The sequence below is a fragment of the Macrobrachium rosenbergii genome, chromosome 26 (genome assembly GCF_040412425.1).
Source record: "Macrobrachium rosenbergii isolate ZJJX-2024 chromosome 26, ASM4041242v1, whole genome shotgun sequence".
NCBI classification, from domain to species: domain Eukaryota; kingdom Metazoa; phylum Arthropoda; class Malacostraca; order Decapoda; family Palaemonidae; genus Macrobrachium; species Macrobrachium rosenbergii.
In genome coordinates this window covers 49397297-49414796 of record NC_089766.1, presented here as the reverse complement: position 1 = coordinate 49414796, position 17500 = coordinate 49397297, and the positions used below count along the sequence as shown (strand labels likewise).

The window sequence follows — 17500 nt, the reverse complement described above, 5'->3', positions numbered from 1 at the left end:
TGTTAGGTATTTTCTATAGCAACGTAGGTAAATATAGGCATAAACAAAGATGCGTAAATATTCCTTCAAGTGAAAATTGAAGACAGATATTATTATTATTATTATTATTATTATTATTATTATTATTATTATTATTATTATTATTATTATTATTATTCAGGAGACGAACTTCTACAGCAATATAGGTATAAACAAAGAAGCGTAGTATTCCTTCATGGCAAAACTGTTGGGAGGAAGTATATGTATTAATAATGTTATCTCTTTTATCAAAGAAGCTGGTCTTCTCAAATATATTTGACAGATGTGCTGTCTTAGTATATATATATTTTTTCTTAAGTTATACTGTTTTTATCGGATCAAATTTATTAATAGTTCTTTTTAGCAGAATTTTATATATTTATTTATTTATTTTAAGTTTTCTTTTTTGTTTTTTCTTTTTAATCAAATTTATAGGTAGTTCTGTTTAGCAGAATTTTATTTTTAATTTTTATAACATACTATAAAAGTGAAAAGATCACATTTAGTATTCGGCGTCAGTGACCCTGGTAGTTGTGACGCTAGATAACCCACAATTAATCAATCAATCAACCTTCATGTGAAAATGAAGACAGACATTATTATTATTATTATTATTATTATTATTATTATTATTATTATTATTATTATTATTATTATTCAGAAGATGAACCTCTTCCATAAGGAACAAGCCCACCACAAGGGCCACTGGCTTGAAATTCAAGCTTCCAAAGAATATGGTGCTCATCAGGAAGTAAGAGAAGGTAAAGAGAAATACAGAGAGAAGAGATCTTACTTATTACAAAGAAAAAATAAATTAATAAATAGAAAAAATAAATGTTTTTTTCTGAAAGTAATGTTGGTGGGGATTTGATAATTAATATGAAGAACGATACATGAATAAGAAAATAAGAATATCAAGACACTATTGCAGGTTCTATGGAGTGGATCCAGAGAACACGTCAACTGTAATAATAGGTAGTAGTTAACCTCTACATGCAGAAATTTAAAAGTTAGATAACTAGACAGGAAGTTAGTGATGGTGACAGATAAACTGACATATAACATGATATGCAAATATAGAAATCAGAATTGGGAGAATTTAAAATTGAATTCTGATGAGAGAGAGAGAGAGAGAGAGAGAGAGAGAGAGAGAGAGAGAGAGAGAGAGAGAGAGAGAGAGAGAGAGAGAGAGAAACAATTTATCAAACTCAAGAATAGCTAAAGTCACGTGGAGAGAGAGAGAGAGAGAGAGAGAGAGAGAGAGAGAGAGAGAGAGAGAGAGAGAGAGAGAGAGAGAGAGAGAGAGAGAGAGAAAGAGAGAATTTATCGAACTCGAGAATAGATATAAAGTCACGTAGAGAGAGAGAGAGAGAGAGAGAGAGAGAGAGAGAGAGAGAGAGAGAGAGAGAGAGAGAGAGAGAGAGAGAGAGAGAAATTGATCAAACTCAAGAATAGCTAAAGTCACTTGTAGAGAGAGAGAGAGAGAGAGAGAAATTTATTAAACTCAAGAATAGCTAAAGTCACGGGAGGGAGAGAGAGAGAGAGAGAGAGAGAGAGAGAGAGAGAGAGAGAGAGAGAGAGAGAGAGAGAGAGAGAGAGAGAGAATTATGGCCTCAGAGGCGAGGCTTGTTTAATAAGCATTAAGATGACAGCCAATACAAAACCTTGAGTCATATGCTGACCTCATGCATCCTTGGGTCACGGTCAAGGTTACAACTGTCTTCAAACACGACGTGAAAGAAACGCAAACGCAGAGAAAGGCTAAGAGAGACGAACGAGGTGCAAACGGAGAGGATAATAATTCAAAGGGAAAGAGGAATACTGAAAGGTATTAATTAGGGAGAAACTTAGAGCTAGGTAAAATGGGTTAAAAGAAAGAGGAAACAGAAATCTGAGGTGCAGGAAAAAAGATAAAAAAAAAAAAAGAGAACAAGGACCTAGTAAAAAATGACAAAAACAGAAAGTCGATCTGAACAGTGTTGAGGATATATGGGATAGTCTACTGAGAGAGAGAGAGAGAGAGAGAGAGAGAGAGAGAGAGAGAGAGAGAGAGAGAGAGAGAGAGAGAGAGAAGAGAATATGGAAGAGTCTACTGAGAGAGAGAGAGAGAGAGAGAGAGAATATGGAATAGTCTACTGAGAGAGAGAGAGAGAGAGAGAGAGAGAGAGAGAGAGAGAGAGAGAGAGAGAGAGAGAGAGGATATGGAATAATCTACTGATAGAGAGAGAGAGAGAGAGAGAGAGAGAGAATATGGAATAATCTACTGATAGAGAGAGAGAGAGAGAGAGAGAGAAAAGAGAGAGAGAAGAGAGAGAGAATATGGAATAACCTACTGATAGAAAAAGAGATAGAATATAAGTAATAGTTTACTGACAGAGAGAGAGAGAGAGAGAGAGAGAGAGAGAGAGAGAGAGAGAGAGAGGGTAGACATTGTTATGACTAAAGAAAAACTCATACAGTTTGTAAACGGAAGTTTGATAGGTTTGATATAATTTTTATCTAAAACAAGAGCATGTTGCGTCCATGACTATTTTTATGAACTGGGTGACGTGAGATGTAATGGCCCGGACAGAAGATGAAATGAAAATTTAATGGATAAGAAAAGGGGTGTTTGAGTTAAGAGTGGAGTGAGTTCTGCTGCCCTTGGCAAGTGATGACTGATCATACTTCAGAGATGTTCCAGACTGATGGAAGAATCTGAAAGCGTCTATAAGAGAAAGAAATGGAAAGGGAATTTCAGCAAGCGCGGGACAATGGAAGGTAAATGGAAAATGAAAGAGAACTGAATGGTGACATAATATTTACTGAATAGGCGAAGGAAGAGCGTAGAATCTCCTGCAAGAGGTTTGGACGATAAAGAAGAGGATCCGAAGTAAGGGAAAATGTTACGTTATATGAATGAATATATTCACTCCATAGAATTGAATACGGGTGCTGAACGTCAATGGAATGAAGAAGGTGAAGCTATTGAGATGTATAGATGTTTAGTGTATGGTGAGTATGAATGGATAAAAAGGCTAGAAATTGTAGGTACCATGGGTGAGGGCGAGGGTGGTATCAGGGACTAGAGACGCACTGCTGACGAAACTTCAGCGTTGGAAAGTAATGCAGCTGTAATGCCGACGTTTCTACGCAGGAAGTTCATCCCTAAAGGATGGGCTTAGTTTCGATTTTCTCACGGGAAACGGTGATCTAGTACAAAATAAATAAATCAATCAACCAAGCTCATTCAGCGTTGCTCTGTGGTAGGCACTGGGCTCGCATCCGCAAGGTGGATCCCGGCCCACCACCGCCAGCGTCAGCTGAAAGTCAAAAAGAAAGGGCGTAGCGCCTGCAACCTCATCCCAGAAAAGTCCCAGCTGAGAACTGCGATGCTAACCCTTCTGGCATGGCGTCAGCAGCACACAAAATATATATATATATATATATATATATATATATATATATATATATATATATATATATATATATATATATATATATATATATATATATATATATATATATATACACACACATATATATGTATATATACAGATGTATTTATGTATTCTATATATATATAATTATAATTTACTAACCGAAAAAAGATTTCCCCAACAAAACCGGACAGGCATAACACGAGGAGGAATGTCATCAGCGTCATTCGGAACAGAGAAAATTACAGACGAGAAAGATATTAATAACGGGGAAAATGACATCGGGAACAGGAAAGGCAAAACACGTGCTACGTTTCGCAGTTAATCGCAAAAAACAGTCCGGAATGAAAGCGAAGCCGAAAATGGTGAAATAACCTGAAAAATACCAATTTAAAAAGGATTTGTCCTCAGTGATATTTTCACTCATTGCCGTTACCTTAATTTTACGTTATTCGACATTGGGGACCCTTGTTCTCGTATTTTAAGTTTTTTCCACATTTTTCATAGTTTTTACGCGTGACAGATTTATTTTACGTGTATACCGCAACTTAGTAATATATGCAGAACTCTGCAATCATTATTATAAAAGGAGGGAAAATAAAAAAAAAGTAAAAAATGCGCCGAATTTTCTTCGGTGCAATATAGTTTTCAGTATAGCGTATAATGCTGTATGAGACTCAGCCCAGGCCCATAAAACTCTTATCCACGACCCGTGAACTCAGCGTCGGTCCGGTGGCGGCCTGTGTTGTTGGCACCTATAGTGGTGCCAGACGCGCGATCATCGCTAAATAAAATAAAAACTACCAAGGTTTGAGGGCTGCAATTTGGTATGTTTGATGAATGGACGGTGGATGATCAACATCCCAATTTGCAGCCCTCTAGCCTCAGTGGTTTCTAAGATCTGAGGGCGGACGGACAGAGAAAGCCGGCACAATAGTTTTACGTTTACATGAAACTAAAACTGAATTTTAAGTGGAATAAAAGTGCGGATAAATACTGTTATAAGCAATCAAAAACACAGAAAAATAACTTGGATAAAATAAATAAGAGGATCAAAGAATGACAAAGTACTGCGTCAAAGATAGATACAATATACAATTTAGGCCGAAGGCCAAGCGCTGTGACCTATGAGGTCATTCAGCGCTGAAAGGAAAATTGAGAGTAAGAGGTTTAAAAGGTGTAACAGGAGGAAAGCCTCGCAGTTGCACTATTTTAAACACTGTTAGACGAGGGTGCAAAGTAAGATGGAAGAGAGAATATTAATGGAGGTCAAGTAAAAGGAAGGCGTCATACACCCAAGAACTGTGAATTTTACGTAGCTTCAAGTTCCGACAGTTAAGGTGACATCATTCAATCCTAAATCTGGAGCACTCGGCAGTCCTTCCTTCTTCCGTGTTCCACGAATTCCTAAGCTAGTTTTCCACTTTTATCCTCAAATTTGAATGAATCCGTCTCTTCATTGGATGAAGTCTAAAACGAAATCGATTGGCAAAAAAGAAAAAAAAAACACTCTGTCAGTTAACGTGAGTTTGCAGAAAATGTGAAAACATAAGTCCCCATCATAATTATGAAAGTTATCATTTAAATTCAGCACCTTTACTTCAGCTGCCACGGGACGAATAGTGCAGTAGGTCAGCTTTTCGTCTACTAGGAACAGCTTCGTTCAGGAAATATGGAAGGGAGATATATAGAATTGAACAGAATATAGAGTTTAGATCAAAGGCCAAGCGCTGGGACCTATGAGGTCATTCAGCGCTAAAACGGAAATTGACAGTAAAAAAGTCTGGAAGGTGTTAACAGGAGGAAGACCTTGCAACTGCACTATGAATCAATCGTTAAGAGAGGGTCCAGGAAAGTAAGATGGAATGAAAGAGAATATGAACGGAGGTACAGTAAAACGAATGAAAGGGGTTGCAGCTAGGGGCCGAAGGTTGCAAAGAACATTAAGTAATGTCTACAGTGCACCGCATGAGGTGCACTGACGGCAATAGCCCCCTACGGAAAAAAGGAGTATATGTGATACCTGACAAATATCGTTTGGAGGAAATTGTTTCAGACATTAAAACCAGGGAGTAAGAGGGAAGGAAGACCTAAAAAGCGATAGATAGATAAATAGCAAGGGGCACTAGGGGAAGGAGAGACTTCCAAACGCAGAAAATGAGTAAGCCCACGAGAGAGAGAGGAATGACGCAATGTGTGCATGCACATGGGGTTCAACAAGCTGTTGGCGAGCCTTCTGTCTAGCTGACTGCAGTGGTTCGTGGTGTGGAAGTTTTTTGCGCTGTGGGTTCATCTGATATTCAGCAATGCCACTGTGAATGTGGCAGAGTTCATCCCCCGTCGAAAGAAACGGCTTTTATGCTAACAAATTGACAAATATGCCCATGTACCTTTTCTCCTTGCAATGCTGGAACCAGAAAGTATTTGTGTTCTGGTTCTTGACAAGACTCTTAGGATGAGGTCGATAAGCATATGTCTTTTTCTGCCCTAACAGCGGCTCACAATTCTGCCCTAAAATGGAAGACTGCAGTATCTGCAAAAAATACAAAACTGAGAAAAATTGTAGATACTCCCTTGGCTTACTACTGATTTTGCAGATTACTGCAAATGGGACCCCTAAATAAAGCACTGAAGAATCATTCTGAAACTGCAGTAACTTGTGTATTAGTGTTTCACGAGCCCAACAAGTGGCATATCTCAATTTCGAAATTTTTCCAGACACTGCAGTTTTCCATCTTAGGCCAGAGTAGTCCACTAATTAACTGCAAGGTGGTTGTTGATTCACTGCCGAGGACAACAGGAAAACAGCGAAATCTGACGTAACGGATTCACGCCCTCTCCCTGGCGACGCGTACGCCCTAGCCACTGGAAGTTGGACAGATAGACTGGTGGTTGGAACACAAGCGAATTACATGAAACGTCCATACATTAATTTTTATGGCGGTTTTGATGGATCATATAACCTCGGTGTGTACAGTATTCCCTTATCTGAATATGGCCCGTAACCGTTAACTCTACGCCTCTCGGCGGGGCGCCTCCAAAGGTCCCTTACTTGAACGGCAAACATTTTCATTTACTTATTTTTATGGTGCTATAAATCCGACACTTGATATGATGGCTTTGGCAATCCATTCGTTGATGACCTATTAATAAATATGCATATTTACATACATAATAATATGTATGTACGGTGGATACTTTGCATGTATCGGTGGTGAATATTATATATATATATATATATATATATATATATATATGATATATTATATATATATATATACATATATATATATATATATATATATATATATATATATATATATATATATATATATATATATATATATACTCCACTTAATCATATATACTTCCCGTTCAGGTATAGAACAACTTATGGCTCAATATCTGACTATATATATATATATATATATATATATATATATATATATATATATATATATATATATATATATATATATATATACGTCACAATGAGTGATATCTATATATGTCACACTGAGTGATATCTAAGTGAACAAAATTTCATATTTGTGTATATATATGTGTATATATATACATATATACATATGTTTGTGTGTTAACAAGAAAACCGCATACCTAAATAAATAGATATATCTCAGACCACACAAGTAAGTGCACATACATTCATACATTACACTAACTCGAACGTGGATTTACATCCACTTCTGCATAACTGAAATGATTGCATATATGCATATGAGAAGGCGGGCAAAAAAAAAGGGGATAAAAACGACGGTCAACGGCGGTCTCAGCTGCTGCGGTCGTGTGAGGAGCTACAGTTTTTATGTCGCTAAGAGATAATGAAATGACAATCAAATACCGAGATAATGTCTAGCCGAATACGCTTGTCATTAATCATTCCTGCCAGGATGGATGTATGCGGCAGGGATACGAGAGAGAGAGAGAGAGAGAGAGAAAGAGAGGCAGGGATTATGAGAGAGAGAGAGAGAGAGAGAGAGAGAGAGAGAGAGAGAGAGAGAGAGAGAGAGAGGCTTGTGATACATTCAGTGTCTGAGAGAGAGAGAGAGAGAGAGAGAGAGAGAGAGAGAGAGAGAGAGAGAGAGAGAGAGAGGTTTGTTACATTCAGTGTCTGAGAGAGAGAGAGAGAGAGAGAGAGAGGCTTGTGATGCATTCAGTGTCTGAGGAGAGAGAGAGAGAGAGAGAGAGAGAGAGAGAGAGAGAGAGAGAGAGAGAGAGAGAGGCTTGTGATGCATTTAGCGTCTGCGGCGCGCGCGAGAGAGAGAGAGAGAGAGAGAGAGAGAGAGAGAGAGAGAGAGAGAGAGAGAGCTGAACTTCCTCAATTGAACAGAATGATGATTTAATTTTCATATTCATATACTTCGCCGCGCATAATCACATGCAAAAACCCGGCGAATGTAACTGACGTTAAAGTTGGAAGCGCTGTCATTATCGAACATCGAATCATAACAGGAAATTATGTACGAAGCATGAAAGAGTATTTAAGAATACTCCACTTACAACGTTTAAGTGAAAGATACCTCCGTTTTACGCGATTTGCGGGAAACATTAAAATTTCCTCTATGCAAGTGATGAGTGATTATACTACGGAAACTGACTGGAAAAAGATTGAATTGCTAAAGGAGAATAATTTTGAAAACGTGTAAATAATGCAAGCGTTGTATTATCATTTGCATACATTATCTACGATGTTTTATATTTTCAATCGTGTATCTATAAGATTCTATACATACAAATGTATGTCAAGATTTAAATATAAATTCTTATACATGTGTATATATATAAATATATATAAGTATACACAAATATATAAAATAATAATAAAATTGCTTTTTTACTTCGATCACTTGAATCCAGTAAGGACGATTATCAGACCCTTACCAGCGCTTAACCCAAAAGGGAATCGACAAATACAAAACATGCCAAATTCACATGCAACGTCGCAGACGACAAAGAACCGACCTCCCAGAAGACGCGGGCGAAAACATTCTTCATTAACAAAGCTTTTTGGAAAAATGTGAACGTCCAAAAATTTCCTCTCTGGACCCAAAGAACACCAGCCATCGCCCTCACCAGCAACCCCCTCCCCACGCCCTACCCCTCACTCGGGTATAACCTCCGGGGGGCATCTGGAGAAACAAAGTGACAACTTGACGGCGAACCACTGATGTTGCATATGCCATAAATTCCGGGCACGTCATTCCAGTATCAGTTGTCGACGGCTAGACTCGGTCCCCCGATCCCCGGACCCGTCTGCCTGCGACTCCAAGATGTCTCGAGGCTCCAAGATGTCCCGATGCTTCGGTGACATATTAATATATCTTTGCCTCTTTGTTCTAGTCAGTGCCGGCGGCCACTTACGTTAACTATATTCAAGGGAGGAAATCTCACAAGTCATCAGCAGATGGCGTAATAATATAAAAATAGCCAGTGTATATATAAAAAAATCGGGGAAAGCCACAGAAATTAAAATTAATATTATTAGATCAGTAATTATGGTGTCATATACCATAGCTGCCTACATACCACTGCATTCATTCTACATTCAGTATATATATATGTATATATATATATATATATATATATATATATATATATATATATATATATATATATATATATTCACGTGCATATATGTATATAATTTATATATATATATATATATATATATATATATATATATATATATATATATAAATATACTTATAAATATATAATTTATATATATACACACATGTATATATACACAATACTCACACATTCACACATATAAGGACACGGTTATATATATATATATATATATATATATATATATATATATATATATATATATATATATATATATATATATATATATATATATATATATAAATATATATATACACACATACACTGAGTGATTGAGTTTTAAAGTACCAACCTACACGAACGCATATAGTTAAATTGTAGATATAGGACCGCGCGCGTGCACACAAAACACAAACACATGCAAATACTATAACAAAAAGACAGATACGTAAATAACGGCGAAAACATGCCGTCAGCAACAACCAAACCCCGAAGCCATTTTTGGCATCAAAAGGAAAATACCGAGACACTCCCCAATCGACAAAACTCTGGCGGAAAATTGCCGGGTAATGATGGTCCTTATGATTGCGACCAGGAGGCCTGGATGAAGAGGGAAGAAGGTGACAAGCGAAAAAAATTGCTCTACGTCAAGACACCCTCGGAAAAAAAATTGATATATCGATGACCAATCCGTGGAAGGTTTGCGTATAGAATGGACAAGATTTTTTTGTTTCTTTTTCATTCACATTTATTGTCGTTTCTTCTTGTCTTCGTTTGCTTTTATGAATAGGGCGGAAGATGTCTTGTTCAATAATGTATTGGTTCAGTTAAGTTTATTTTGGTGTGCCTTGAATTTTCATTTCTGATTGACTTACTCGGAAATCTATACAGTTGAGTTTGAGCACGAATCATGAATATATTAAATATATATATATATATATATATATATATATATATATATATATATATATATATATATATATATATATATATATATATATAATATATATATTAATAAAAATATATAATGTACATAGTAAAAAAAATATATATATATATATATATATATATTTACAATATATATATATACATATATAAATAAATATATATATATATATGTGTGTGCATGTATATATATAAATATTATGACTACGCCAGAAAGCTTACGTAAACAAAAATTGCAACCTAACTTATGCTACTAATTTGGCTCTCTCAAAGGTTGCTTTTATACTAGGAAAACATTGAGAGAAAATAAACAGCCCAGAGGAATAAAAACATACAAACCCATAATTCAGCGATATTAGCGAATACCTGAAAATGCTTACATTTATCGTGAACCGAAACTGGCACTTAAATAATCGGATTCTCAACCCTTTACTATGCATTTGCAATCTTTCCAAGCTTTACGTATCATCTCTTGTGGGTCTGTGAATGAATGTATGTATGTAATATATATAAATAATTATATATGTATATACATATTGCATATATATATTATGTATAATATATATTGTATATATATATATATACATATATATATATAGTTTTATATATATATATATATTATGTATATAGTGTTTTTTTATTTTATACAATATACATAATGCACATATAACTAACGTATAGGGATGTTTTTGTATTTTATGTAACGTTTATATAGCAAACAATTCGTATTTAACTATAAAGTAAAAATAAAACAACAATGGTTTGTAAAACAACAACCGTACCTCAGGCTGAAGATGGTCTCTTGAACAACGTTGGAAGTCCTCGTATAAAATAATGTTACTCGTATTGCAAACAATCGGGAGTAGGTTGAGTGCGGCGTTATTAGCACCAAGGAAGTTATTGTCATTTCACAAAAGCTTGTTTGAATGAACTTAAACTAATTAAGAGAATGTTAATTCCTTGACAAATGCGCTTACTGAATAAACCCCGCAGGATGATAACGCCTTCAGTGCACCTCACGGGGTGCACTGTAGGCATTACATAAGGTTCTTTGCAGCGTCCCTTCGGCCACTACCTGCAACCCCTTTCATTCCTTTTGCTCTACCTCCCTCCTAGGTCCCAGCACTTGGCCTTTGGCCTAAATTCAATATTCTGTTCTTCTATTCTTACTGAGTAAAGGACACTTCCACATAGAAGGTTGGAAGCACACTGCTCCCTTGCCAACTAGCGAGGTCGCTCTTTGTACCACCAGCGCTAACGCTTGAACTGGTCGTTTGAACGGCCACCGGTTTATTATTGCAATTAGAATACATTCTGATGTCTGTAAGAGCGAAGTTCAAATGGAATCCACACCAGAGATTGTAATTCACTATGACCAAAATGATGAATAAGGGATTTTCCTAATTACAATAAATATTGCAAGCATTTTCTCAAAGAAAATAATCGATAAAGATTTCGCCCTAAAATTTTAAAGACTAATGGCAAATCATTCCGCCAAAGAAATCATTTTCTTAGATTATTATTATTATTATTATTATTATTATTATTATTATTATTATTAAAGGATAGGCCACCACCGGGCCGTGGTTAAAGTTTCATAGGCCGCGGCTCATACAGCACTATACCGAGACCACCGAAAGATAGATCTATTTTCGGTGGCCTTGATTATACCCTGTAGCGGTTGTGCAGAAAACTCGATTTCGCCGAAAAAACTTCGGCGCATATTTTACTTGTTTTTTTAAATAACAGAAACTTAGAATTTACTTGCCGCTATGATTACCAACATTGACATCTTCGGTTTAGCATGGTTTTAACTATTATGTTAACACTTGGTCTACTTCTCTTCGTTGCTCTGGTCAATGTCCAATATACTTGCTTTACACTCGGAGTGTTTAACTGTTACATTTTAAAGCTGAGAAAGAAAACTGAATAAAATAGTCAAAATTTTCTTGGTCAATCTAAGCGTTAAAAAATTCGGACCACCCGTTAACTAATCAATAGGTGTCTGGTAAAAGGTTGCAAAAAAGGAAATATGAAAATGTTTGACTCTCGAGTTCATAATCACTCAGTAGATATGTGAGAGGAATTATCGCTCACGGAAATAACAAATTAATATAGAATATGAACAGAATGCTTGACATCCAGAAATTTGAAACAACGGAGTGCAAGACCTTCCGGTTTTACTCTAAGACAGTGGCTCTTAACCAGGGGTGCTTGCACCCCTAGGGGGTGCGAAGCCGGTTCCTATAAGGGGTATGAGGATGCCCATGAATAATTAAAGCAAAATATTTTTTTATATGCGCAAGTTATTTTTTCTGCAAAAAAATAAAAATAAAATATAATATATAACTAATAATAATAATAATTATTATTTTTTTTATTCTAGCAATTCAGGGGGTGCGAGAACTGATTGCTGATTTGAAAGGGGTGCATACATTGAAAAAGGATAAGAACAACTGCTCTAAGGCATCGCCAAGCAACCAATTGGCATATTCAGTACTTTTTATGATGTATTGCACAGAAAAAAGTGGCCAGCAACGTTTGAGTCCGAACTTTCAGAGGAAAGGAAAGGACCTTTCACTGGAGTGAAAGCAAGTCCATATCTGTAGATGGCGATCAACCTAAGATTATCAAAAGCACCAATGTTTTAGAAGCAGATGAACTGATCATCAGGATACGATCTGTATCAAAAATATCTTTTAAGTTTTTATGTTCAAAGCCTTAAGTTTGTCAAATATAAAGACCACAATTGTCCATTCGCTTTAAAATCGGATAAATATGTCAGCTCCTATGAACATATTATGCAGCCTATATTAATCCTCAATAACGCTAAACAAGCCAGAGCAAAAAAATGAAAGCGACTCTCAGAAGCATTATGACTTTAATATGGGAAATTTTACTCTCTCTCTCTCTCTCTCTCTCTCTCTCTCTCTCTCTCTCTCTCTCTCTCTCTGTCGAAATCCTCAGAAGAGAACATCAGGCATCACAGCTTAGCGGTTTCACTGATGGTGAAAGAAAAGTATATAGTTTCTCACACCACCGACTATCCATGACGCAATCATCTCTCCTGAGATACACTTCGGTCCGATTACAGAACTTTCACAGCCTTTTCATCGATGAGAACCGAACCCACTGCAAATCGGACACAAAAAAATATTAACAGACACTTTATTTGAACGTCGTGTAAAAGGTTTTGATACCCCACTGTCAACATTGAAAAGTCCATTATGCAATATTTAAGAAAGTTAAAACCGCCAGTAATTGGGAAAAATAGTAGTAGTAATAATAATAATTCTCATTAACATATTTCTCTCTTTTTTCATAGAAATCCAAGATTTTGGAGAATGGCGGAAAGGAATATCAATAACGATAATGACCGGCTTGGCTAACGTAAGAAAAAGAAGAGGGGGGAAGAGAATGAAGCATTATCTAAAAGGAAGGAAAAATAGACAAGTTTAATAAGGAATAGATAATCTAGCATAGTCTAAAAAGAATATGGAATAAAGCAAAGTTTAAAACGAAGGAGAAATGAAGAACAGTCTAAAAGGAATGGAAATGAAACACAGCTATAAGGGAAGAAAAAATTAAATAAAATTAAGGGAAAATTAAGCATATTCTGAGAGAAAATGAGCAAACTAAAAAAGGCAGGGGAAATGACCTGAAGTCTGAAGGAATGGAAAATGTCGCACAGTTTATGAAAAATAAAAAATGAGGCCTAATCGTGGATGACAATCAAGGAGAGAAAAACTAGATAAAACCTAATAATCTGCTCTCGTGAATTCAGAGCAGTGACGTCATGGCGGCGTTAACAGACGGACAAGTGATTAGTCAGGGTTGTTCGTCACAATTCCAGCTAGAACAGAATAGAATATAGAATTTAGGCCAAAGGCCAAGCGCTGGGACCTATGAGGTCATGCAGAGCTGAACACAACTTCAGCTAACTTGCAGTTTGCTTACCATTTATCCAGAACGTGTTACGAATTTTCCCTGGCTTATATTTAAAGATGGCGTGAGGTTTTCAACATTCTAATTTAGATTCCATTTGGTCTAGCTGTACTCACCTGTAAATACCAGTTGTTTCGAGTGTAAAGCTGTATTACAATTCTAAATTTAACGAGCAACTGATACAATGTTGTAATTGATGCATTCTATTTTTATTCTAAATTTAACGATTGAGATAATATCCTAATATAGACACTGTCTATTTAATGTAGCATATTTGTTTATATACATTTTTACACTAGTAATGGCTAAAAAAATTATTCTGTTAATAATATTTATATGCATAAAATAAAATCGCCTTTGGAGCTCTCAACCCTTTAAAAGGAAGTATCAGTATTTGATAAACATATATCCTTTTTCTTTCCGCGTTTCCCAGTACGGATGATTCAGAAGCATCGGGCGAGGACTTCACAGAATCTTCATAAGTTATGTATACATTCCTGTGAAAACATTAAGATGACCGTTGGGAGTAGGCTACTGGACATTCCTATGGTATCGTATTTTCTAGAGAAAGATCGAGTGGTATCAATAACAGTAATTTTACTTCTATCCAAAGCGTTTTCACACTGATAAAAAGGTTATTATGTCCTCTGTTAATTTTCTTTTTTCCCCTTTTTTCCCTTTCATGCAAAGGCCGCCTGAAAGGACCACGAAAAAACAATTTAATATTTTGTTATCTATTTCTCTATTAATTATTTTTTTTTTTGATAAGTGGGATCTCTCGTTTCTGTATTTCACTTAACATCTCTTACTTATTCTAATGAACACCATATTCTTTGAATTTCAAGTCAGTGGCCAATTTGGGGGGCTTGTTCCATATGAATAGGGTTCATCTTCCGAATAATAATAATAATAATAATAATAATAATAATAATAATAATAATAATAATAATAATAATAATAATAATAATGTTTTATGAAGTTCCATGCCCCTGATGACGTAGCTCATTTATCCGATTTATTTTCATCAGCTGATAATTCACTAAGCGGTGTTCATCATTATTTATAGCTTATGATATCCCCGTGCCCTCAATTCGTTGAATTCTTTTCACATCTAAACACTGGGAGTCTGCGCTTAATCTCTTCTCTGATTATAATAATAATGAAAAAATAATAAATACTTATTCCTCTAGGTTTTCCGCGCCGGCATGAGAATTTCAACCAATCAAATACTCACGAAAATAAGTCTTAGCTAAATTGCCATCAAACTTTAAACGAATGCCACTCTCCGAGGTACAATTATGAAGAATGAATAGAAAATAGAAAAACGAAGAAAATGAATGACTTGCTAAAAATTACGGACGATAAAGCCAATGCATTTTCGTTATAAATGCTGAAAAAGCAAAAGAGTTTACCGATGCATTTTCCTTATAAATGCTGCAAAGGCACAGGAGATTACAGTGCATTTTCCTTATAAATGCTGCAAAAGCACAGGCGTTTACAATGCATTTTCCTTCTAAATGCTGCAAAAGCACAAGAATTTACCGATGCATTTTCCTTCTAAATGCTGCAAAAGCACAGGAGTTTAACAACGCCTTTTCCTTATAAATGCTGCAAAAGCACAGGAATTTACCAATGCATTTTCCTTATAAATGCTGCAAAAGCACAAGAGTTTACCAATGCATTTTCCTTATAAATGCTGCAAAAGCACAGGAGTTTAACAATGCATTTTCCTTATAAAGGCCGAAAAAGCACAGGGGTTTACCAATGCATTTTCCTTCTAAATGCTGCAAAAGCACAAGAGTTTACCGATGCATTTTCCTTATAAATGCTGCAAAAGCACAGGAGTTTAACAATGCATTTTCCTCATAAAGGCCGAAAAAGCACAGGGGTTTACCAATGCATTTTCCTTATAAATGCTGCAAAAGCACAAGAGTTTACCAATGCATTTTCCTTCTAAATGCTGCCAAAGCACAGGAGTTTACCGATGCATTTTCCTTATAAATGCTGCAAAAGCACACGAGTTTACCAACGCCTTTTCCTTATTAATGCTGCAAAAGCACACGAGTTTACCAACGCATTTTCCTTATAAATGCTGCCAAAGCACAGGAGTTTACCAATGCATTTTCATTATTAACGCTGCAAAAGCACAGGAGTTTACTGGTAATAATTAATCGGGTCTGTTCAACTCCATTTTCCTTCAGCGTAACAAATTTCGTTACTTTCCCCTCATACAGTCATAAGCCGTTACATTCAGCCGGGTCACTGGCGCCCTTCAATTACGCACAAACAGAATGAATTTAACTTTCTTTCATAACAATGTCATTCGTATTCAATAACGCGGACACTGTAGTGGATCCTTAGTAACAAGAAATATTAATAAATTAATATTTCTTGTTACTTAGGATTCACTGCAGTGTCCGTGTTATTGAATACGAATGACATCGTTTTGAAAGAAAGTTAAATTCATTCTGTTTTCGTGTCATTGTTTTACAGAGGTAATCAATGATGATTATTCACAACCCTTATCTACTATATACATCCACTGTCCTTTCTTAACTCCGAATAGTATCACATTTCAACATTCTTTGTAACGAGATACCATTCCATGTTCAGCTCTCAGTTCAGAATGAATATAACCTCCTACAAAGAACCAAACCCTTCTGTCTTGTTATTTTGTTAATTTATTTTTTTTTCAATAAGTGGGATCGCTTCTTTCTGTATTTCCCTTTACTTCCTCTTACTTCTTCCTAATGAACACCTTAATATTCTTTGGAAGCTTGAATTTCAAGTCAGTGGCCCCTTTGGTGGGCTTGTTCCATTTGAATAGGGTTCATCTTCTGAATAATAATAATAATAATAATAATAATAATAATAATAATAATAATAATAATAATAATTTTGCTTATATATTCTCACTCGTCAAAGTGAGGTGACTTGAATAAATAAATTATCGTTCAGTAATAGGGCTAATAATCTAATCCTACACAATTATACACACACACACACACATATATATGTGTGTGTACATATATAATATACACAGTATATATATAATATATACAGTATATATATATATAATGTATATAATATATATATTATACATATATACATACCTATATATATGTATATATATATATATATATATATATATATATATATATATATATATATATATATATATATATATATATATATATATATATATATTATTCACATATATATATATATCGCATACATATATGCAGTATTATGTGTGAAGAGAGAGAGAGAGAGAGAGAGAGAGAGAGAGAGAGAGAGAGAGAGAGAGAGAGAGAGAGAGAGAGAGAGAGGGCACGGACTTCCGCACACTATTAATATTCATGAGGGAGCCAAAACACCTGAAAACGCAACGAATCTAACATGAGGACTACATACCAACTGATTATTTCCCTCAAACAATATGGCGCCCACGGAATTTGCTGCCGAGACTCGACTCTCCTACATTTACAAAGCTTCCAGCAGTCTCGTTTGAAAAAATAAAAACCCACGAGACCGCCGAAGAGAAAAGTAAAAAGCGTGGGAAAAGGGGCGCTGACGATAATTAT

The 17500-nt window shown here is 35.5% G+C and overlaps 1 protein-coding gene across 6 annotated transcripts in view; it reads right to left on the bottom strand.

Moving 5' to 3' along the window:
* LOC136853180 (transcription factor GATA-4-like) overlaps window positions 1-17500 on the bottom strand; it is a 498363-nt gene that overhangs the window by 380707 nt on the left and 100156 nt on the right. The window lies entirely within an intron of this gene.